Source organism: Dermacentor variabilis, chromosome 2 (assembly GCF_050947875.1).
Source record: "Dermacentor variabilis isolate Ectoservices chromosome 2, ASM5094787v1, whole genome shotgun sequence".
Classification (NCBI taxonomy): Eukaryota; Metazoa; Arthropoda; class Arachnida; order Ixodida; family Ixodidae; genus Dermacentor; species Dermacentor variabilis.
In genome coordinates, this window is record NC_134569.1 from 210,074,811 (window position 1) to 210,099,669 (window position 24,859).

The 24,859-nt window shown below is 49.0% G+C and overlaps 1 long non-coding RNA gene across 2 annotated transcripts; it reads left to right on the plus strand.

Annotated features, from left to right (window-relative positions):
- The first annotated feature begins 1,469 nt into the window (after nucleotides 1-1,469).
- On the plus strand, nucleotides 1,470-20,886 carry LOC142571168 (uncharacterized). 2 transcript variants are annotated; one of them, XR_012825784.1, is made up of 3 exons: nucleotides 1,470-1,779; nucleotides 17,095-17,173; nucleotides 20,686-20,886. It is a non-coding gene; the product is annotated as an uncharacterized LOC142571168 (long non-coding RNA). The 2 variants fall into 2 exon arrangements; XR_012825785.1 differs by having other exon boundaries at nucleotides 20,689-20,886.
- The last annotated feature ends 3,973 nt before the right edge of the window (nucleotides 20,887-24,859 follow it).

The following is a 24,859-nucleotide window of genomic DNA, read 5'->3' on the forward strand; positions in this document are numbered from 1 at the left end:
ATTCCTTTCCTACCTTATGCCCGTCTGCCCATGGCCTTTTCGGTGGCAAAGAATGCTTAGGCTTTAGTAGAAAATTGTCAGATCTCGCCGCGTCCGGCCCCTTCAATGCAAGCGCAGAAATTGAGCCGGAACGCCGGGAACGAGCGCGCCTCGACGGTGTGTGTGTGTGTAGTGATTTTTAGAAGAAAGGAAGAGAGAAGTGCAGTGCCGTAACTGTCTCTCAAACGCGCCTCGACGGAGCAGAGCGGTCGAACACCAGCTACCGCAGTAGCGCGTGAGGAGAGTGAATCGCTGTGATGCCATGTCACCCTCGCTGCCGCTCTTGCAAGCCTGTGTTACGCGTGCGTTCCTTGTCCACGCAAGCTCTCGCCTGCGTTCTGACAGCGCCTCGGTCAGGCCCAGTGAAATTGCGCCAAGCGTCTCAACGCGCTCGCTCGCCCTCGAGGCATTCATAACTCGAAGGACGCTAGGCAGCGTTCAATTGGACACTGGACCATCCCAATATCTCAAATAGGGCAACACCTTCATTTCAACTTCGCTGACCGCCAAATTTCACGTTGGCCCACCCCCAAATTTTCGTGCCACTGCTCGCGCGTTCGTCGTCGTCTTATTCCACAGCTGGCTGGCTCTACCTTGAAAGCGATCGTCTTACGCGAAGGAGGGACGGACGGACAGTTTTCTCGTTGGGTAACCACAGAAATGCTTACGCATTAAAAAAAAAAAAAGAAGAAGGCGGGACCCATGACGTGTCCGTCATGCAAACCTCCGGCTCCGGTATGGGGCAACGAAGGAAACAAATTTCACTTTCGGATGCGAGACGCGGCAAGCGGAGAGAGTGTCTATGTTGGCGGTGACGCTTGCCTCCTGAAATCACGGGCTCGCGGCACATCAACAATTTAGTTCTGCTGTTAATGAACTAATTTCAAAAGTTCTTGTGGTGGATTACTCCTTCGAGGGCACGTAACAACTTCCAGCGCATAACCAAAATTTTATATGACCTGATGAGGCGCCCTTTAAGGAAAACCAATATAACAACTGAATGAATTGGCCTTCAGGGAGACATCACATAAAAAAATGCATTGAGAGGAATCCTAACTATACGAATACTTTCGAAAACAAGAAATTTCGTAAGACACGTAAGGAAGCGATTTCGTGATACCAGCTTGAGCTACCGCTAACGCGAAATCAATACGTTGAGAAACGTTCAGCTTCGCAACGAAGAGCGTTTTGCGACACCTGCGAGGCGGACGCTGGTAGTTCGCGAGCTTCCCGGATTGCGACAATTATTTTTCTCCGCACTTGAGCAAATTCTGCAGTGGAGCGCTCTCGCCAGCGGCCGCCGCACCTACGAAGATAACAAAACCCGTGCCGCACGCTTGCGTACACTTGTCTTGTTGGCCTCGTGCGAAACGTGCGCTGTATAGCACGGCGAAAGGCCTGCGACCAGCAGCGCGGCGTGGGAGAGGAGGGATTGCACGGCAGCAATCGCAAAGCTACAGTCCCTTCGCGGCGGCGATTGTATACGTGCCGACCACAGTGACGCGCGCCTGTCTTGTTCTTTCCATTATCTTTAGTTGGCCGGACACTCCCACGCTTTTTCGAGACAGCGGCGCCCAATCGCGGGTCCTCTACGTTTTCTTTTCCTAGACACATGCGCATAACGTTCCGCTGCCATAAAAGCACGCGGCCAACTTGTTGACCTGCGGCCGCGATCCAGCGAAGCGACAAGCGCCTTTAGGATTCGCGGTGACTGAGTTCGTACAAGTCCTGTGGATCAAGGTAAGTATGCAGTACGCTAAATCTGTAGATGCTGCCACTTTATTTTTGGGGGCAACGCGCTCTGACCGCGTTACTCATAAAGGCGTGCGTAGATAACTGGCCGGAACGCGCCGTTTAAGGAAGACTTTCGCGAAGGCTTTCGCAGAAATAATGTTGATCATCATTCACGTGAGCATAGTTTCATTTGCGAGCCTTGAGGATGCGCCTACTTCAATTATGCTAAAGGCTGAGCGCCCTCACTCTGAACTTTACTAACATTTCAATACTGAAAAAATAGCGCCCTCCTTGACGCTAGTTGCGCCGTGAATGACATCATAGAGGTCATGGCATACCTTTGTAATACGTCTTCTTTTACTATATTGCGATAAAATTTATATGAAACCTATTTCATTATTACCGTCTTGCATTTTCATGTATGACGGTCAGCGATTTACTTCTTCTTTTTTTTAAAACCAGCCATCGTGTTGTTTGCAAATGCTAGTGCATTGGTCAATTCCTGCGAAATGGTTGTTACACACGTAAGGTGCACAGTAGCGGTATGCAAATTCGCTAAAAAAAAGCTGGATTATCTCAAAATCCACAACTATCAAAGAAAAGCTCAAGAAAGACGTCGTTTTTGCTGAAGGAACTCGCTAGAACTGGCGAAAGATCATGCCCCGATGCACTGCTACAAGATGTGCCAGGAGTGCCAGAACAGCCTCACTGTTAGACGATGAAGTAATCGCTTTATTGTACATGATTATGATTTGTTCTTGCTGATAGATGTGAGACATTTAATCCTTGGTCGCAGAAGATATTCCTACGAACAATGCGATGGCACGCGACCAAGCATAATTTACTACACGGACAGATAATTAAATTTCTCTCAAGACATATGAAAAATATTTTCCCTCTGTATAAAACAGATCTTTGCTCTTAACAGCAAATAGCGGCTGTTACAGCAATACGGAAAATGCACCGTGTCAACCACATACGTATCTGCTTATCACGTCATAACGATGTTGCCTAACCAAGCCCTAGCCAGAACGTGTAGCTACGAAAAAAAAAATTCGGAGGACACATAATCACTTTATATGAGTTGCGAATGCGGAAGCTATAATGTTGTTGGGAACTCAGCGCTGACGCCCGTTGTTGCACCTGGGTCGCAAGCCCCAAGGGTAGCGTTGGCCTGGCGGCCTGGGGCACAACTGGAAGCATTCGAAGGTCCCGGCAAAGCATGAGTCGACTGGTAACAGAACAACTTGTTTATTCAAGCATAGCATAAGAGCGGGCGGTCAGGTCGACCGAAGTAGAGAGACGGGAGTGCACGTTACTCAACAGAAGAAATCGGAGCCTCTCTCTTGGCGTCCGGGGGCAGCTGCTTTTATACTCTCGCAGTTGAGGGCAAGAAGGAACGCCTCTATAGACGCGCGCGTGACTTCGCCGCTCGGGCACGTTGGGATGAGTAGGTGGCGCATCCGCCGGGCCGGCGCCGCTCGGGCACGTTGGGATGAGTAGGTGGCGCATCCGCCGGGCCGGCGCCGCCCGGGAACGTTGGGACGCGTAGGTGACGCATCCGCCGGGCCGGCGCCGCTCGGGAACGTTGGGATGAGTAGGTGGCGCATCCGCCGGGCCGGCGCCGCTCGGGAACGTTGGAACGCGTAGGTGACGCATCCGCCGGGCCGGCGCCGACAAGACCTCCTCGCTTCACAGTTGGGGGAGCTCCTCTCCCCGGCTGCCGCGCTTCGACAAGCGTGGGCACCAACATGCACACACACACACACACGCACACGAAGACACGTGGCATTGGAACATGCCTGGACGCGCTTTGCGGGGAGGCGTAGCGGCGGCGCCGAACGGGCCAAAATGTCTGCCGCTTTGAACGAAGCCCCAGCGTCCGTTGCATCCGCGCCGGCTATACCGCGCGTCGTAGGCGAAACGTAACAGACCGCCCCGCTGGGGGAAGGAGATCCCGATGGTCAGGGGACTGCATCCGCTGTCCGGAGGGATGTCGCTCGATGATGCTCATAACCGAAGTCGGGCGTCCCTCGACGTTTCTTGAGCGCAGCGCACAGAGAAGGCCTCGTTCTCTCGTTCAGGTTCACACAGGACACTGAAAAGTGACTTCGGGAGAGTTGACATTTTTGTTCTCGTCCCCGGCAAGCGTTAGAACTACGCCGACACTCAACCGGTCAGTTAGCAAGCACGGCACAACCTTCACTAAGCCCTGCCAGGCTCTTTCCCCTTTTATACCACTGCCTAGTTCCTTACAGTAGTCTAGCAGCACCCAGAACGCGTCCACAAATTGGAAAATTGCACTAGAAAGCACATCATCACTTTGAAACACTACACAAAAGCAATATGTTAAAAATCCTGCCTCAGGAAGAAAAACATCAATAACAAACAATTTTGAGGCTGATTCCTACGTTAGGGGCTTCGACTTAAGCCATCGGCGTTACCGTTGAGACTCCCGTTTTTGTAACGCACCTCAAAGGAATATTGTTGCAAAGCGAGGCTCCAGCGCAGGAGGCGGCCAATTTTGGGAGAGATGGTCTGCAGCCATTGGAGAGGGCAGTGATCTGTCTCAATGATAAACCTCGAGCCGGCTAGATAGCATGACAATTTCTGAACGGCCCACACGAGACACGCACACTCTTTCTCGGTGGCGCTATACGCCTGCTCACGACTGGTCAGCTTACGACTAGCATACAGGACGGGGTGTTCCACTACTCCATTTTCCCGTTGGCACAGTACAACGCCCATGCCTCGCTCACTAGCATCGCACTGAAAAACGAACCCTTTTGTGTAGTCGGGCGATCGTAGCACAGGCTGGCTTGTTAGGGCACTCTTTAGGGCGCTAAAAGCTCTTTCCTTTGTCTCGTCCCAGACGACTGTTTGCGGCTCTGTCTTTCTTAGAGCATCCGTCAGGGGAGCCGCGATATCAGAGTACCTGGGGATGTACCTCTGATAGTAGCCGGCGACACCTAAGAACGACCGAATATCGGTCTTCGTGCGCGGTTGCGGGAAGTCTCGCACAGCGGCCACCTTTATTTCAGAGGGGCGGCGACGACCCCGACCAATCACGTGACCGAGGCAGACAACCTCGGCCTGTGCTAACTGGCACTTGGGAGCCTTGACTGTCAAGCCCGCATCGCGCAGGCGGGTTAGCACTGCCCGCAAGTGGGCCATATGCTCAGACCAGGATGCGGAGAATATCGCTACGTCGTCTAGATACGGTAAAGCGAATTCTTGCTGTCCCCGCAACACTTTATCCATGAGGCTTGAAAAGCAGTATGGCGCGTTCTTCAAACCAAAACTCAAAACTTTAGGACGGAACGTTCCCATTGGTGAAATGAACGCCGCATACCTACTAGCCTCTTCTGTAAGTGGAACCTGCCAATAACCCCTGACAAGATCTAGGGTGGAAATAAACTGAGCGCTACTAACTTTCTCAAGGCGCTCCTCGATGTTAGGGATCGGATAAATTTGATCCTTAGTGATGGAATTAAGCCTGCGGTAGTCGACGCAAGGACGAGGTTCCTTGCCCGGTACCTCAACTAAAATCAAAGGGGAGGTATAATCACTCTCACCCGCCTCAATAACTCCGAGCTGTAGCATTTTCTTTACCTCAGCCTCCATAATATCGCTCTGGCGGGGTGACACCCGATACGCCTTGGATCGTACTGGCTCTGGGGAGGTAAGTTCTGTGTCATGAGTAAGGACAGAAGTGCTACCAGGCCTCTCAGAGAACAGACCTTGAAACTCTTGTAAGAGCTGGTGTAGTTCGGTTTTCTGCTCAGGCGACAGCGGTGCTTTACTGATTAAGTCACTAATGACTTGATCGGTGTCTTTCCTGTTGGTCACTGAGCCTAGTCCCGGAAGCTCGACCGGAAGCTCTTCGGGAACGTTTACCATCATGCACACCACTGCTTCCCTTTGTCTATAAGGTTTGAGCAGATTACAGTGGTAAACTTGCTGTGCTTTCCGCTTTCCTGGCAGACTCACCACGTAGTTGACGTCCGACAGTTTTTGAACAATTCGTGCTGGGCCCTCCCACTGCACGTCTAGTTTGTTTTTTAGCGATGTGCGCAATATCATGACCTCATCGCCCACCTCGAAACGACGGGCCCTGGCTGTCCGATCATAATAAACCTTGGCCCTCTGCTGGGCCTTTGCCATTGCTTCACCTGACAACTCCTGTGCCCTTCTTAAGCGTTCGAGGAGCCTAAGCACGTACTCCACCACGACTGGGTCGTCGCCCCTGCCTTCCCACGATTCTCGAAGCATGCGAAGCGGAGATCGCAGCGAGCGACCGTACACCAGCTCAGCTGGCGAAAACCCCGTAGCCGCATGCGGCGCGGTCCTTAATGCAAACATCACCCCAGGCAGACACAGCTCCCAGTCAGTTTGATGTTCAAAACACAATGCTCTCAACACGCGCTTCATGACGGAGTGGAGCTTCTCAACGGAATTCGACTGTGGGTGGTACACTGAGCTGTGTAACAGCTTTACCCCACACCTTTCGAGAAAAGTTGTCGTCAAACCGCTAGTAAACACTGTGCCCTGATCTGATTGGATTTCCGCAGGAAAACCAACTCGCGCAAATATGGACAGTAGTGCATTGACTATTTCAACTGAGCTGAGTTCTTTAAGCGGCACTGCTTCAGGGAACTTTGTCGCTGGGCAGATCACAGTCAAAATGTGTCTGTACCCCGTGGCTGTTACCGGCAGAGGTCCCACTGTATCAATAACGAGCCGTCTAAAAGGCTCCGTAATGATAGGTACCAATCTCAACGGCGCCCTCGATTTGTCCCCTGGTTTGCCCACCCGCTGACAGGTGTCACATGTCCTCACGAAATGGTCTGCGTCCCGAAAACACCCTGGCCAATAGTACTCTTGCAAGAGACGGTCCTTAGTTTTCTTAACTCCTAGGTGTCCGGACCACGAACCCCCATGCGACAAGCACAACAGATCCTCACGATAGCATTGAGGCACGATCAGCTGATCGAACTCCACTCCCCTGCGGTCTAGATACTTCCGGTACAGGACCCCACCTCTTTCCACAAAGCGAGCATTTTTCTTGGCGATACCTTCCTTGACAATGCAGCGTATGTTTTCTAGGCTGCCATCCTTTTTTTGCTCGGCTATCAAAGCCGACCGGCTGACTTTTAGCAACCTATTAAGTCCGTCAGACGTAGGCGCGATGAGCAAATCTGCAGATAGCTCTTTTAACTTTCCCGCATCGGTAATTTCCTCTCCAGTATCTGGTGCTTTTAACGTTACAGACTCAATTTTATTCAGTTCGGGCGTGCTCTGAATATCAGCTTGCTGCGCCTCTGACCCTTTTTCATTGTTTGACAACGTCGGCCCCGCAACTACCGCCTTTGCCGCGAGCTCCCGAACCTTCGATCTGGTTAAGGCCTGAACGCTAGCCTCACCAAACAAAAGCCCCTTCTCGCGCAGGAGGTGATCGGACCTGTTCGAAAATAGGTACGGGTACTGGGGGGGGCAGCATAGATGACACTGCGGCCTCCGTCTCAAGCGCTCCGAAAGGTCCTTCAATAAGCAGTTTTGCTACCGGCAGACACACGCTATGAGCTTCCGCGGCTTGCTTGATCCATGCGCACTCGCCCGTGAACATATGGGGTTCTACGTAAGAGGGGTGAACTACATCCATCGTAGCTGCGGAATCGCGAAGCACTCGGCACTCTTTCCCGTTCACGAGGAGGTCTCGCATGTAAGGCTCGAGAAGCTTCATGTTCTCGTCAGTGCTGCATAATGACAAAAACACAACTTTTGTTTTTGTTTCTGGACACTGCGCCGAAAAGTGACCCGGCCTCTGGCATCTATAACAAACGCGCGCTTGCCTCGTCTCGAACCGTTTCTGCGTTCGGCTTCGGCTGCCGCCGTCTCCTTACGTTCTGTCGGACTGCTTTCACTCGCATCCGCACTACGTGTGTCCCCCTTTAATCTCATGGGCGTGAACTTCGGCCTCTCAAACTTCGAGCCAAATTCACCCTTTTGACCGTCCTTAGCTCCGCGAGCCCGACGCGTCACAAACTCCTCGGCTAGCTCGGCGGCTTTAGCCACTGTACAAACGTCTGGCCTATCCAAGACCCAGTACCGCACGTTCTCAGGTAACCGACTATAAGACTGTTCTAGCCCGAAACACTGCAGAACTTTCTCGTGGTCACCAAACGCTTTCTCTTCTTTGAGCCACTCCTGCATGTTTGACATAAGCCTGTACGCAAACTCCGTATATGACTCACTTCTGGCTTTCTCATTTTCCCGAAACTTCCGACGGAACGCCTCTGCTGACAGCTTGTACTTTTTTAGCAGACTCGATTTCACTTTGTCGAAATCCTCTGCCTCCTCTCTATTCAAGCGAGCGACTACGTCGGCCGCCTCGCCGGGTAACAAAGTGAGCAAGCGCTGTGGCCACGTTTCCCGAGAGAACCCCTGCTTCTCGCACGTTCGCTCAAAGTTAACCAGGAACAAACCAATGTCCTCTCCAAGCTTAAACGGCCGCATCAGGTCAGTCATTTTGAACAATACTCGTTCTCCTGCACCGTGTGCCTGACTTCCATTACGAGCGCGTTCCATCTCTACCTCGAGACGCTTCATTTCCAAAGCGTGGTCGCGCTCTTCTTTTTCTTTCTCTTTTTGTTCTTTAAGTTCGCGCTCCTGTTTCTCTTTTTGCTCTTTAAGTTCGCGCTCCTGTCTTTTTGCAGTCTCCCTCTCCTCAATGGTCTCAAGGCATTCCAACAGCTCGTCATCCTCAGCTTCTAACTCAAGAATAGCCCTCAGCAGTTCTGGTTTTCTGAGTTTGTCTGAGACATCCAGACCCAACTCTCTTGCAAGGTCCAGCAATTTCGGTTTGCGCAACGACTTCAAATCCATGGCTGCTCTGAATGCTGCTTTGTATACTGCCTATTATTGTCTTGCCGCAAACTAACCCGGCAGTAACGACAACCACAATTACCAGCTCTGTTTCTGACACTAACAAAAGCCTGGCAAAACTCAGAAGAAGAAAGTCCCGCACTCACCAAACCTCGCAGCCAAGAATTCAGCGCAGTCGTTCCGCTGCAGGCAACCAGTCATCACACAGGGCTCGTTGCACTGCTCCCGGATGGTCGTTGTGCTGCTCAGCATACAGTCAACTGCATATCTTCGCTGCTGGCCTCCGTTGTCGCGATCCCACCGCTGGCAGACAGTTGTTGGGAACTCAGCGCTGACGCCCGTTGTTGCACCTGGGTCGCAAGCCCCAAGGGTAGCGTTGGCCTGGCGGCCTGGGGCACAACTGGAAGCATTCGAAGGTCCCGGCAAAGCATGAGTCGACTGGTAATAGAACAACTTGTTTATTCAAGCATAGCATAAGAGCGGGCGGTCAGGTCGACCGAAGTAGAGAGACGGGAGTGCACGTTACTCAACAGAAGAAATCGGAGCCTCTCTCTTGGCGTCCGGGGGCAGCTGCTTTTATACTCTCGCAGTTGAGGGCAAGAAGGAACGCCTCTATAGACGCGCACGTGACTTCGCCGCTCGGGCACGTTGGGATGAGTAGGTGGCGCATCCGCCGGGCCGGCGCCGCTCGGGCACGTTGGGATGAGTAGGTGGCGCATCCGCCGGGCCGGCGCCGCTCGGGAACGTTGGGACGCGTAGGTGACGCATCCGCCGGGCCGGCGCCGCTCGGGAACGTTGGGATGAGTAGGTGGCGCATCCGCCGGGCCGGCGCCGCTCGGGAACGTTGGGACGCGTAGGCGACGCATCCGCCGGGCCGGCGCCGACAAGACCTCCTCGCTTCACAGTTGGGGGAGCTCCTCTCCCCGGCTGCCGCGCTTCGACAAGCGTGGGCACCAATATGCACACACACACACACACGCACACGAAGACACGTGGCATTGGAACATGCCTGGACGCGCTTGGCGGGGAGGCGTAGCGGCGGCGCCGAACGGGCCAAAATGTCTGCCGCTTTGAACGAAGCCCCAGCGTCCGTTGCATCCGCGCCGGCTATACCGCGCGTCGTAGGCGAAACGTAACAATGTCCAACTGTACACCGCTGAGCGGTCCCTCGAGTTATGAACTCCTGGTGCGCAAGCTAGCGCGTTGAGACCATTGTCGTGTTTTATTTCGCCTTAGCGAGGCGCAGTTAGAATGCAGGCGAGAGCTTGCGCGCACTAGGGACCTGCACTCTAAAAAAAAAGCTTACACCCTTTGGCGCTTATCTCGTCCTACAGCAATAATCATCATCTGCCTTGCTTGCGTCTTCTCTTTTGAATACTCAACGCTCGCTACTTTCCTGTCGAGAATGCCGTGTCAAGCGGGTAACACGCAGGCCGTTCGTGACTACACTCTTAAGCAAACTTACACCCTTTTGCCACACAACAAGAATCGTCACCTGTCTTGTCCGCATTTCCTTTCTTTAACGTGGCGAGCCCGGTACTTTCCAGTAACGAAAGGCATGCGCGTTACGTGCATGACATAGCATTCCCGACAGGAAAGTAGCGGGCGCGGCGTTTTCAAGAGAGGAAACGCAAGCAAGAAAGATGGCGATTATCGTTGTATGGCAGAGATATACCCCGAGGGGTGTAACTTTGCCTACGAGTGTAGGAAGTACCCGGCTCGCAGCGTCAAAGAAAGGAAACGTGGGCAAGACAAATGACGAATATTGTTTGCGGACAAAATACAACCCAAAGGGTGTAAACTCATTTACACTCTAAATACAATTGCACCCTTTGGGGTGTATATTCGCCATACAACCATAATCGTCATCTGTCTTATCCGCATTTCCTTTCTTTAACGCTGCGAGCCCATACTTCCAAGTCACGAACGGCATGCGCGTTATGAGCATGACAGAGCATTCTCGACAGGAAAGTAACGAGCGCAGTGTTTTCAAGAAAGGAAATGCGGGCAAGACAGATGACGATTATTGTTGTGCGGCAAATATATACCCTAAAGGGTGTAAACTTTCGATAGTGTGCAAGAATGTGCGGATAGCACAGGCTTTCGAGAGCAACGGTGATTTGGCGTTGCAGCTATGCCCTCTCCCCTGACGCAACAGATGGCGCGCCATCGAAGCAGCTGGTGTTCCCTTTCGCCCACTCTTCGGAGGCACGCCCGTGCCTTGGAGTCGCGGCCAATGGGAACTCCGTCGAGGGGCGCTCTTAACGTGCCATCGCAGTCAATGGCAGTTTAGGTGCTGCTTCGCTGCTACAGGCACAGGATGCCGGCTTTCTTGCTCAGTGAGCCACTTGACGCTTTCCCGTCAAACGTGTTTTTAAGAAGCAGAGTATTGAAATTTACTCCAGTATGGCGTGGGATAAGGTTATCCTATGTTAGTGGGTCACCGGAAAAATTCCTGAAATAGGTATGATCGATCATCATCATCAGCCTGGTTATGCCCACTGCACGGCAAAGGCCTCTGTCAAACTTCTCCAACTACCCCGGTCATGTACTAATTGTGGCCATGTCTGCCTGCAAACTTTTTAATCTCATCCGCCCTCCTAACTTTCTGCCGCCCCCTGCTAAGCTTCCCTTCCCTTGGAATCCAGTCCGCAACCCTTAAGGACTATCGGTTATCTTCCCTCCTCATTAATTTCCTGCCCATGCCATTTCTTTTTCTTGATTTCAGCTGTCATTAACTCACGTTTGTTCCCTCACCCAATCTGCTCTTTTTTATCCCTTAACGTTCCATACATCATTATTCTTTCCATAGCTCGTTGCGTCGTCCTCAATTTAGGTAGAACCCTTTTCGTAAACCTCCAGGTTTCTGCCCCGTACGTGAGTACTGGTAAGAACCCGCCGCTGTTGCTCAGTCGCTATGGTGTTGGGCTGCTGAGCACGAGGTCGCGGGATCGAATCCCGGCCACAGCGGCCGCACTTCGATGGGGGAGAAATGCGAAAACACCCGTGTACTTAGATTTAGGTGCACGTTAAAGAGCTCCAGGTGGTCGAAATTTCCGGAGTCCTCCACTACGGCGTCCCTCATAATCAGAAAGTGGTTTTGGCACGTAAAACCCCATAATTTTAGAGTACTGGTAAGACACAGCTGTTATTGACTTTTCTCTTGAGGGATAATGGCAACCTGCTGTTCATGATATGAGAATGCCTGCGAAGCGCACCCTAGCCCATTCTTATTCTTCTGATTATTTCAGTCTCATGATCCGGATCCGAGGTCACTATCTGTCCTAAGTAGATGTATTCCCTTACCACTTCCAGTGCCTTCCTACCTATCGTAAACTTCTGTTCTCTTCCGAGACTGTTAAACATTACTTCATTGTTCTGCAGATTAATTTTTAGACCCACCCTTCTGCTTTGCCTCTCCAGGTCAGTGAGCATGCATTGCAATTGGTCCCCTGAGTTACTAAGCAAGGCAATATCATCAGCGAATTGCAAGTTACTAAGGTATTCTCCGTTAACTTTTATCCCCAATTCTTCCCAATCCAGGTCTCTGAATACCTCCTGTAAACACGCTGTGAATAGCATCGGAGAGACCGAATCTCCCTGCCTGACGCCTTTCTTTCTTGGGGTTTTGTTGCTTTCTTTGTGGAGCACTGCGGTGGCTGTGGAGCCGCTATATATATCTCAGCATTTTTACATACGACTCGTCTACACTCTGATTCCGTAATGCCTCCATGACTGCTGAGGTTTCGACTGAATCAAACGGTTTCTCGTAATCAATGAAAGTTATATATAAGGGTTGGTTATATTCTGCACATTTCTCTATCGCCTGATTGATAGTGTGAATATGGTATGTTGTTGAGTAGCCTTTACGGAATCCTGCCTGGTTCTTTGTTTGACAGAAGTCTAAGGTGTTCCTGATTCTATTTGCGATTACCTTAGTAAATAGTTTGTAGGCAACGGACAGTAAGCTCATCGGTCTATAATTTTTCAAGTCTTTGGCGTTCCCTTTCTTATGGATTAGGATTATGTTAGCGTTCTTCCAAAATTCCGGTACGCTCGAGGTCATGAGGCATTACGTATACAGGGTGGCCAGTTTTTCTAGAACAATCTGCCCACCATCCTTCAACAAATCTGCTGTGACCTGATCCTCCCCAGCTGCCTTCCCCCTTTGCATAACTCCCCAAGGCTTTCTTTACTTCCGGCGGCACTTGTGGGATTTCAAGTTCCTCCAGACTATTCTCTCTTCCATTCTCGTCGTGGGTGCCACTGGTACTGTATAAATCTGTGTAGAACTCCTTAGCCACTTGAACTATCTCGTCCATATTACTAATGATATTGCCGGCTTTGTATCTTAATGCATACATCTGATACTTGCCAATTTCTAGTTTCTTCTTCACTGCTTTTAGGCTTCCTCCGTCCCTGAGAGCATGTTCAATTCTATCCATATTATACCTCCTTATGTCAGCTGTCTTACGCTTGTTGATTAACTTCGAAAGTTCTGCAGTTCTACTCTAGCTGTAGGGTTAGAGGCTTTCATACATTGGCCTTTCTGGATCAGATCTTTCGTCTCCTGCGATACATTACTGGTATCCTGTCGAACGGAGTTACCACCGACTTTTATTGCGCACTCCTTAATGATGCCCATAAGATTGTCGTTGATTGTTTCAACACTAAGGTGCCCTTCCTGAGTTAAAGCCGAATACCTGTTCTGTAGCTTGATCCGGAATTCCTCTATTTTACCTCTTACCGCTAACTCATTGATCGGCTTCTGATGTACCAGTTTCTTCCGTTCCATCCTCAAGTCTAGGCTAATTCGAGTTCTTATTATCGTCACTGCAGCGCACCTTGCCGGGCACGTCCACATCTTGTACGATGCCAGGGTTAGCGCAGAGTATGAAGTCTATTTAATTTCTTAACTCATCATTCGGGCTCCTCCACGTCCTCTTTCGGCTATTCCGATTGCGGAAGAAGGTATTCATTATCCGCACATTATTCTGTTCTGCAAAGTCTACTAATAATTCTCCGCTGCTATTCCCAGCGCCTATGCCATATTCCCCCACTGACTTGTCTTCAGCTTGCTTCTTGCCTACCTTGGCATTGAAGTTGCCCATCAGTATAGTGTATTTTGTTTTCTATTACCCATCGCCGATTACACATCTTCATAGAAGCTTTCGACTTCCTGGTCATCATGACTGGGTGTAGGAGGGGAGACCTGTACGACCTTCAATTTGTAATTCTTATTGAGTTTCACGACAAGACCTGCAACCTTCTCGGTAATGCCACAGAATTCCTGCATGTTACCAGCTATATCCTTATTAATAGGGAATCCGACTCCAAGTTTTCGTCTCTCCGCTAAGCCCCGCTAGCAAAGGACGTGCCCGCTTTTTAGCACTGTATATGCTTCATTTGTCCTCGTAACTTCACTGAGCCCTATTATATCCCATTTACTGCCCTCTAATTCCTCCAATAGCACTGCGCGACTTGCCTCACTAGATAACGTTCTAGCGTTAAACGTTGCCTGATTCAGATTCCAATGGCGACCTGTCCGGATATAATGAATACCGACATCGTAATTGGTGTTTTCTTGGCATAAATAAAGCGCCCAACTTGATGAACCATGATACGCAGCTGCGAGAGTGTATGTGCTGCGAATACTGAACCCCGTGAATAATTTGTTTGAGACTTTTTAACCAGCCCGTGAAGTTTGTAGAAACCACTCAGGAACCAGAAGCAAGAACCTCTAAAAGAAAAGCAGCTGTACCATGTGGGTCCGAAGAATGTGTACTTTCATTTTGGCTTTCTTGTCGACTTTCCTTGTTGCTAAGTATTACATTAGGTTCATGACAACCAACTAGCCCATTGAGGAATTTTCCATAATCACATTCCCTTATTGTAGGATTCATGCTTAGGAGTTTTGAATGCGGACAACACTAGTGTTTGATTTTGATACCACCGATTTGAAGAAGCAGAACTTTTGCGAATAGGAAATTACGTATTACATAACGGATGTTTATTCCCGTAAAATAATATTGCACGAGACGAAAGCATTTATTTGTGTCTTCATGAATACGTGTCCCTAAATTCAACAGTGCAAGAATTGGTACTAGACACGTCACCAAGCGCAGAAATTTATCATGCATTGCTCATGGTTGAAGATCTATGCAAAAAAATTTGAGCATAAGACGAGGTAATGTTAACTATGGAAAATACTTTAAGTATAATACGTATAATATTCTCTCTAGCATTTCATCTGCATGGAATGCACGCGTGGAACCCAGTGCTTGCACGTAGGACTTTGAAGCGCTATAAAGAGTCCTCCATCAAGGAGTCTTCGAATTCGCATCCATATACATGAACTCACAATTTTGTACTTTTCATCAATTTCAGCCTAGTTCCATTCAGAATAACTAGCCATTATTCGGATTGTTGGTGCTCGAAAAAACAGGACAGACTTGTCTACATTTTTACAGCCGCCATTGAAACTACGACAAGGAAAAATAACCTCAAGTACGATTATAGTTCGGCACGTTAACATTTGCTGTTTCGTAACGCTTGTTAATGCTAAAATTTGGAAGAACACGCTTTGCCCAATAAACCGTCATATCAATATTGGAGCTACGCTAAAGCTGTCGCTTGATTTCATGTACTACCATTGTCAATGATAAAGTGTTCAGCTTTAGTGTAACAGCTGCAGAACTTGCTTTTTCAACATCGCCTTTTCCACGGATAGAGAGTGTGATTATTCCACTTTCTACATAATTTCCTCTATGATATAACTAGCCAGCCTTAATGTTACTGTGTTCATGAATATAAAAAAAAAATCACATGTCCTGGTGACCCATATTTCCACAGAAGTCTCTACCAGAATTTTGAGTTGCATATAGACTGTGTCCATAGAAAAGTCAAAAACATGTTAATTAGGTTTTGCACACGTTTTTAGTGCAGCTGCAATGTTTCTATTGTTGCTGAATCAGGGGGTTTGGGGAATCGTCACTTTTTGTCTGAGCTTTTCTTTAAAGCCATTCACTAAACTGTTTTCTTGATACTATCAAGAATATTGAGCGGATGCAGTATTTTGTATAAAGAATGTCTCCGTCGTTGTGCGCCTGCCTTTGAACATAGGTGACACGGCAGCGCATTTCTTGCATTCGAATATGTTTCAATATTGGCCGACAGCACACTCTGAGAACCTAAATATAAATTTCGGGTCATATCTTGTCATGATATATTGTTCAAATCCTGGTATTTTCTCATCACACACCGTGTAGCCATTTGTGGCCGACAACGGCGTAGTGCGAGGCAAGAGAAGAACAGTAAATGAGGACAAACATTGCATATGTGGAACTTGACAACGCCATCTGGTATCTTTGCAACATAGTGTGGGCTTGAGTCTTCGGTAATCACATAGGTGCATGTGTTGATCACGCCGGACCGCCGACACTCGTTACGCCATTGTCAATGGTGGGCACTGTAAAAAGAGCTTCGCTATCGTGCGTGCATTATTGTACTCTGTCCCTCAAATACTCCACAGAAGCCTCCACAGTGGAGCCAGAAAGGAGCCTACTTTCGTCGTTACGATTACACTTAGCGTCAAACCTATCACGATGGGACGCAGCACTGTTGGGCTGTAAGCCGTTGTTACATTCTCTATTTCGTGCTGATCTTGCGCTGGAATGGCTCACTTTCCCTATGCGCACTCAGTGCACATGTGAGGAGACAATAGAGCACATAATTTGCCACTGTTCTCGCTTAAACGACAGTGCAAGACCAGCCGGTGCACTTCTATAAGACTGGGCGATCTAGCTATGGCCGAAGGTCACATCTCGTGATCCTGGTCTTACCCGTCATTGGTTAAAAATACGACATGAGTGCTCAACAGTACAGGAACCCGATGAAAACTGATGCCAGATTACAGATACGCTGCATCCCTCCTAAGCGGGGGTTCCTTACAAACTCGTGTGCATCTCTTTCCCTCCTTCACCTCCATGTGTGGGGTAGCAAACGGAACCGTCCAGCATCGCTGGACTTTACTTCCTTCTCTCTCTCTTTCCAACTTAACTCCAGGAGTCGGTCTGTAACGACGTTCAACTTGTGAAAGACGGTTTACTGATCCTTGGTTTATTTACAAAATTATGGCTGAGTTTCGCGCTGTCAGGAGCCTTAATATTCATTTGAATCGGGCTGTATGGAATAATAACTGCTAAATTACTTAACGAATCATAACATAGGCAACAGTACACGCGTCTGTCATAGCCACAGACAGGAATTGACTGGCACTGCGCTATAACTTCATAATTTCATGCCAGAGGCATTAAAATGTATATCTACTGCCTATTTTTCAACATTGTACTTTAACAATAATGACTTGTCGGCATTCGACGGGAAGCATTCCGTTAAAAACCTTTTCACAAGGTACGTGTTTATACTCGCTTTCAGGATCACAAGATGCGATCCTGTTTCCAGTACTCAGCTGCACTGTTGATTGCACTGCTCGTCGGCTTTGCTTTAGCCCAACGTAAGTGTTATTATGCACGTTAAAGTCACTCAAATGCATCTTAAGGCAGCGTCTGTAGCCTATTCAATAGCGATATAAACCTGAAGTGAACAACATATTACATAGTTGTTTTTCACTATGAGGCTCCGGCAATAAAAGTGAATATGTCCATTTTTTGCCTTGTACATTACTATTGATTTCCATATTAACATATGGGCATGTTATGATTTGAATAATACAGAACAAGTGCACGTTGGTAGCCAATTTGAGGCACGAACGCGAAGGTTATGCCAAAGGTGGAGTGAAGTTTTCGGCAAGAACTTTATTATCAAAGAGGGGTAAACTAGATGAAAAATTGGCGCCCTCGGAAAATCAGGTTCGTATGGCTGGCTGCCTGTCTCTCTTAATAAGGGGAATTCGTTAGTTTAGGATAAGATCACAATTTGCCTATAAACTGTCGGAAATAGGTTGACGTTGAGTCTTTTCCAAATTGAGAAATTTTCAGCTTTGAGTAGCGGGTGCTGGCCTGCGCTATGTTTACTATTCAGTAAATTAGGTTAGGCGCCTCGCCACGGAGCTCCGAAGCGGCCGCACCGTCGTGTTCTCAGCCATGGTTTCCGATGGAACCACCCCGTTGCCACCTACACCTGCGGCGCCAGCCACACCGTACGTTACGGTTCCTAGTCTCCGTGATCTTGGGACATTCCGCGCCCAAAATGACGTAGACGTCGACGACTGGCTCAGCATGTATGAGCGTGTTAGCGTGAAATAGGTTGACGTTAAGTCTTTTCCAAATTAAGAAATTTTCAGCTTTGAGTAGCGGGTGCTGGCCTGCGCTATGTTTACTATTTACTAAATTAGGTTAGGCTCCTCGCCACGGAGCTCCGAAGCGGCCGCACCGTCGTGTTCTCAGCCATTGTTTTCGATGGAACCACCCCGTTGCCACCTACACCTGCGGCGCCAACCACAACGTACGTTACGGTTCGTAGTCTCCGTGATCCTGGGACATTCTGCGACCAAAATGACGTTGACGTCGACGACTGGCTCAGCATGTATGAGCGTGTTAGCCAATGCCACCACTGGGACCCTAGCATTTTGCTTGCCAATGTGATCTTTTACCTGCACGCGACACCGCGTGTCTGGTTTCGCACCCATGAGATCGAGCTCTCCAGCTAGGTCATCTTCAAAGAGCGGCTTCGCGACCTATTTGGCAACCCGTCAGGCCGCCAACAGGCTGCGCGGAAAGAGCTTGCCACCCGTGTCCAGTCGTCGACCGAATCGTATGTCTCCTACATACAGGAAGTGCTCGCGCTTTGCCGGAAAGTCGACGAGCACATGACCGAGGTTGACAAGGTGGGCCATATCCTAAAAGGCATCGCGGACGACGCCTTCAATTTACTCGTCTATAAAGACGTTTGTACCGTCGACGCCATCGTCAAAGAAAGCCGCCACTTCGAGGTAGCCAAAAGCCGCGGCGTCGTGGCACAGTTTTCCCGGCTTCCAAACACCCCTGCCATGTCCTCTTGCTCCGCTCTTACCCCGCACCTCCACCACAATGTTACGCGAAGGACGAGTCACTAAGAAGAGCAACTATTTACAACAGCGGTTGCAGCGCCTACCGGTTAAATACACAGCGCGAGCCCAGTTCGTTCCTCCTCCTCCTTTCTCAAGTGATGGTGCCCACGCGCCTCGTTCAAACAATCAATACCACACGCGTGTAGCAGTATGTCACCTTGCACCTATGGCTTTTACAGTGTTCACGTTTATCTAGTTTTCTGCAGAAGTGCTTGGCTAGATCATAAAGACATACATAATTTCGATCCCAACCTTTCCTTACAGATATTTGAAGTAGCAACTTAGCGCGAATAAAATCACGGAAACAAGAAAGACGGACATGGACAAGCGCTTGTCCTTGTCCGTCTTTCTTGTTACCGTGGTTTTATTCGCGCTAAGTTACTACTTCAAATATGGACGACCAACTAGCCCAACAGTCAACTCTTCTAGAATATCTTCATAGAAGCGAAAGGTTCCTCGCAAATTTTATCACCTTAACAACGGTGCTTGAATATATTTTAGGTTCCAGAATTTATTACAAAGCGAACCTTCAGTGCACATATTGTCCACTGAAAGAACTTTGTCTAACGCCTTAGGGGACCTTTATTAAAGCTCTCCATTTTGGCAGTGCTGCACAATTTCTGTCCTTCTCCTGGTCCTTCTCACGTACTACAGCAAGTCCTCCCTAACACGGTCAGTTTACTGTCCCCATTCTGTAAGCTGCTCACCAAGGAGCGCCGTTGGAAATGGAGCTTCGCACAGCAAGATTCATTTCAGAAGTCAAACGACCGTTTGTGCGAAGCCAGAACGTTTATACACTTCGACGTCTCACTGCCGTTGCGCCTCGAGTGCGATGCGTCGCCAAACGGCATCGGCGCAGTTTCTTTTCACCGAGTGCGGTATGTGCACAAACCCCTCGTATTTTGTTCTCGAACACTATCTAAAGTATAAATCAACTATTCCGAGCTGAATCGTGAATAGCTAGTTTTCAAAGTTTCCAAGTTTCGTTAAAGCTTACTTCGGATAACATTTACGGTGGTCACTGACCACAAGCCGCTTGTTGGTCTGTTTCGGGAAGATCGTCCAGTGCTCGTCAGCACTGTAGCTAGATAGAATGCAATGTTGGTCACTGTTGGTGGGAGCATGCCAGTATAAACTCGAGAAAAACCCGTCTCGGGCATTGTGAGTGCTGAACCAGTAAGACGGCTTCCTCCAGCGACAGCCAACGAGTCCAGAGTCCGTGCACTAGCTACAGCAGCTCGAGGACATTCAGCTTTCGTCGCAAGTGATTCTTGAATTGCCCGAGAAGGCTGCGGTACTCAGAACTGTCACATACGTACCCTTTTCCCCCGGATGCCCAAAGGCGATGGACTACCCACTGGCTGAAGTCAGCGGGAAAAGGGTCTGAGACATGCCAGGCAGGCATCCCCCGGCGTGAATAACCCTAATAATGCTCATCGAGTTAATAACCGTTGTGATAACAAGAACGTTGTGATCACAGCTATAAAAAGTGAAGCCGTTAGCACACCCCAATTGCATTTATTCTAGTTCCACCTTTACCGTTCTTATGGCTGCAGCCACCCGGCTACCCAGTGCTGGTGGTCCAGTATGGCAAAGGTTACTAAAGCAAGGGTTAACTTCGTTTCCAATTCCTGTTAAGCATAACTAGGTTATTTAAGTAGTTTAAACCAAACATTATAATGAATTCCCGCTGTGTATTTTTTGTAATTTTGCGCCGTTTATTGGTCATTTTCTTCGCATGGTTGCGAATAACAAGTTATTAAAGCAGCTCCCAGCAATAAAATTGTGATTCAAACCAGGCTTACGGGTTGCATAGGCAAAGGGACACCGCTAGGGACATGGGGGCAACTTTTTAGTGACAAAAGTTGAAGATAGCTTAATATCAAAAACTCCCCATGCTAGCAGTGGCATTGTCGCTGAGCAAATCTTCCCATGTATTCACTCTAACTGGCGCACAGCAGGTGGTTTTCCTGGTCGGCGCTGCGGGCCCGGTGAGCAGTTTTCCCAGTGCAGCACTGCCTGCCCCGCAATTTGTGGCCAGCCTCCGCCGCAGGCCTGCGCTTTCAAGTGCGTCACTGGGTGCGTCTGCAGACCTGGACTGATTCGCGCTTTCAACGGATGGTGTGTGCCCGAGCGCCTGTGTGTCCGAAGACAATAAAGCCTCATTAAAAACATAACTCCGTAGTCTCGTTCCGCCACGGTATGCCTCATGGCAAGCGATGCCTGCAAGCCTACCAAGTCCCAGCCAAGAGCTGGAATGGTTTAGCAGTGTTTCTAGTGAAGTAAAAGTAAACTCGGTACTGCCTGGTGTGCTCTTAACTCAAGAAAGAAATTGGAACTGGCACCTGTAAGTAACTTCTATGGAAAACGCATAGTTGGTTCCTGAAAACATAACACCACAGTTGAACAATTAGACTTTCTAGTACGGGAAAACAACTGCCGCCACCATTGCAACGCAGTTGATCTGCCGAATAAGCGAACCAAAATCTGCAGACCTGGACAGTCTTCAAACTACTAGGCTACAACTAGAAGGATAAAAACATTCAAACAAACAAATAAGCAGGACGGAAACTGGCGAGGGAGAAAAAGTGGGCGCAAACAACACTTCACCTTTCACGTGCCTACCAAACCTCTTCATTAAATTGTTTGCACACTGCCGACTACGGCTGTCATAAGCGCAGACATACACTCCGGATTAATAGTTCTTGTAGTGTGGGGTCCGCATCAATGGCGCGTTAAAAAAACATAGAGCCAGCGTCCACGGAGCACCAATCGCAAACAAGTGCACGTAATTTGTGTTGCGACTTATCGCATCATAGAAACACCGGAATTATAACCACGTTTGCTTACTTGTTGCCACCGGAGTGTGATTGCACGTGGTTTTGGCCCAGTTGTGTGATCATAAGGTTCTAAGGGCATTTGCTTTTGCTATCCTGCGGTAATTAGGAATACTTATCGTCGTTCTCGTTCATATAGGAGCCCGCATTTAACATATGTAATTTTTTGTAGTCTGCCAATATCTTGAACATTCCAGTCTGTCGTGTACGAAACTATTTTGCCTATGTAGCGACTGGTAAGGGCGACACACCGGTAGAAGATGTCAACCCGCTTGCTTGGCGGAAAGCGTTCTCCCAGCCGTACCGTGCACGCACACGCCACGCACCGCGATTTGTTATTCTCGTGGTCTTCGCATGTTGGTGGATATGTACGCCACACGACCACAAGTGAGGCAGTTCGTGGTGACATGGGTTCAGCCTGTATCAAAGTCGAAGAAGCGCCGAGTAAAGTCATGTTTCAAGAAAGACTCAGGAGCGTGTATAAAATAAAATGAGTGGCTAAATTGCACAAATATTTGTAGAGTGCATAAATACTGAGACAGAATAGAGGAAAAGGTCAAGGAACTTTGCAACCAAGTACAGGGTAGTGAAAGCATAAATAGATAAGCAGGAGTCATCAAAACGAAAGTAAAAGACACAGAGACACTAAATGGGATGCAAGGGAATGAAACACGAAATGTCATGGAGGTATACAAGAAATGTAAGAAAGAAATTAGAAAACAATATATGTACTATAACAGAAACGGCAGTTCAAGGGCTAAATTATAACGAAGCAAATATTTGCAACAGGCAGAGGCACGTGTCTGCTACAGGAAAATCCGAAGGCAATTCAGTACGTCCTAATGAAATACGAAAATCGAGATTCATAGGTACCGGCCACCATCCAGAAGCGCTGGGATTTCAAGCGGATGGAAGCAATAACTGGTCAGCAGTCGTGATAAGCAAGCGACGTTTAGGATATCGATGAAAAAAAAAGCAGGGAATTAATTGATAGGACCGGGTCTGTGAGAGGCATATATAACCATACAAGGTAGACGTTGAGGTTTTATGAAAGAGAGAAAATATTAACGAGATATAGGCAAAATGCTGGACTGATAATCATGCATAGATTACATGATTAGCTCAACCCGCCTTGGTGACTATTTGTCACCGCCCCGTTTCGACAGGGATCATAAGAAATCATCTTGCTCATTGGCGTTCTTCTGCTGCACACGAAGTTGTCCGACTTTCCCGTCTCGGTGGCCATATTATCGCGTCAAGCACAACTACCAAAATATTGTTGTGGTCGGACTGCTGGCGCGAGTTGTTGGGAACTCGGCGCTGACGCCCGTTGTTGCACCTGGGTCGCAAGCCCCAAGGGTAGCGTTGGCCTGGCGGCCTGGGGTACAACTGGAAGCATCCGAAGGTCCCGGCAAAGCATGAGTCGACTGGTAACAACAAAACAACTTGTTTATTTTAACATCGCAAAGAGTTGGCGGTCAGGTTGACCGAAGTAGAGAGACGGGAGTGCACTTTACTCAACAGAAGAAATCGGAGCCCTCTTTTGGCGTCCGGGGGCAGCTGTTTTTATACTCTCGCAGTTGAGGGCAAGAAGGAACCCCTCAATAGACGAGCACGTGATTGTACAATGGGATAATGTGACGCATACTGTCGTGGCGCCGCCGGTCGGGCACAAAGAGGAGAAGGTAACTCCTACTGTCGTATCGCCTCCGGTCGGGCACAATGGCTGGGAGGAGAAGGTGACTCCTACTGTCGTATCGCCTCCGGTCGGGCACAATGGCTGGGAGGAGAAGGTGACTTCTACTGTCGTATCGCCTCCGGTCGGGCACAATGGCTGGGAGGAGAAGGTGACTCCTACTGTCGTATCGCCTCCGGTCGGGCACAATGGCACATACACTCACACACGCACATGAAGACACGTGGCATCGGAACATGCCTGGACGCGCTTGGCGAGGAGCGTAGCGGCGACGCCGAACGGGCCAAAATGTCTGCCGCTTTGTTGCAGTGGCGCCGGCTAAACCGCGCGTCGTAGGCGAAACGTAACAATATCCATGTATTGAGATTCAGATCCAGGTTAGGTAACTCTTGCGTTAATGCTTGTTCAAGTGATCTCCACTGCATCCTGTCTTATAGCTCATGTTCCACATTCAGTCACTAAACGCCATGAATGGCTAATTAAATCGATAGCAAACGTGTACAATGCTGCAGATAGTGATAATTACGTAGCTGAGCACATACGGTATAAGACAGTGACAAGGCGGTGGTTAGAACACGAGTGACCGTCTAAACACTATGAATCAAAGATTAAATATAAATAAATGGGGCAGTGACATTTTTTTATATTACGATTCGAAGCGTATGGCTGTGTCTCCACTGTGCGAAAAAGGAACGTCTGTTGGTTCGGTGCCAGGGAAATTGCAAGCCTAATCTTACTCGCACTTAGATTAGCATTTCCTTTACGTCTGTCCTACCGGGGCTTTCAGGTATTCTACCGGGCCTCAGGTACGGTATACAACCCTGTGCGGTCAAGGACTAAGTCTTGTCAGAAAAAGAATATTTTGAGAGCACGATTTATGCAATCGCGACCATTTCCAACATCAAAGAAATACTTGCTCTATTTAGACTCCAGAGAAGTGCGTTCTACACGAAGGTGCACTAGCGAACAGTGAGTGCCGTGTACAAAATGTTTCACACGCTCCATGGCATGCTGCGCAGAAACTTCATAACAGCACCACTGACGACCGTAGAGTTTGTGCACTGAAGCTCGGCAGCAACGCGGCACTGCGATTCCGCGGCGCCTATCGGCGCCTGTCGTCATATTTGTGTTTGCTCCGCAGCAGGTGACAACGCGTTCTGCTGTGTTGCTGTGCAAATATATCCTGTTTTATCGCATAAGTTGCCGCTTATGCAAGAAAACTGGTAATAAATGTTTCGCTCAATGTGGTGAGCGAACGTGCTACATAGTGAATTTGGTGGCGTAAGTGTGGAGCTTCACCTAAACATGTCAATAGATCTCCGAGTATGCGCCTGTGTGTCAGGACGCATTAGCAGTGCATGGTGGGGTTGACGCGTTTGTTCTGACAGGACAAGAAACGATGTCGCAGCGATGGCACAACGATGTCAGCATTAGAGGGCGGGTTTCTATGGCGTGCTTACGTAGCCGAGTGTGTGAACAAGCAGGTGCGATTCCGGCTGTGCAGGTACTGCGCCCTTACATTGAACTCCGTCTGACTTCAGCGACAGCTAGCCCGTGTGCCTGCATCATCTTCTTCCTAAATGCACGAAAGTAGCGTTA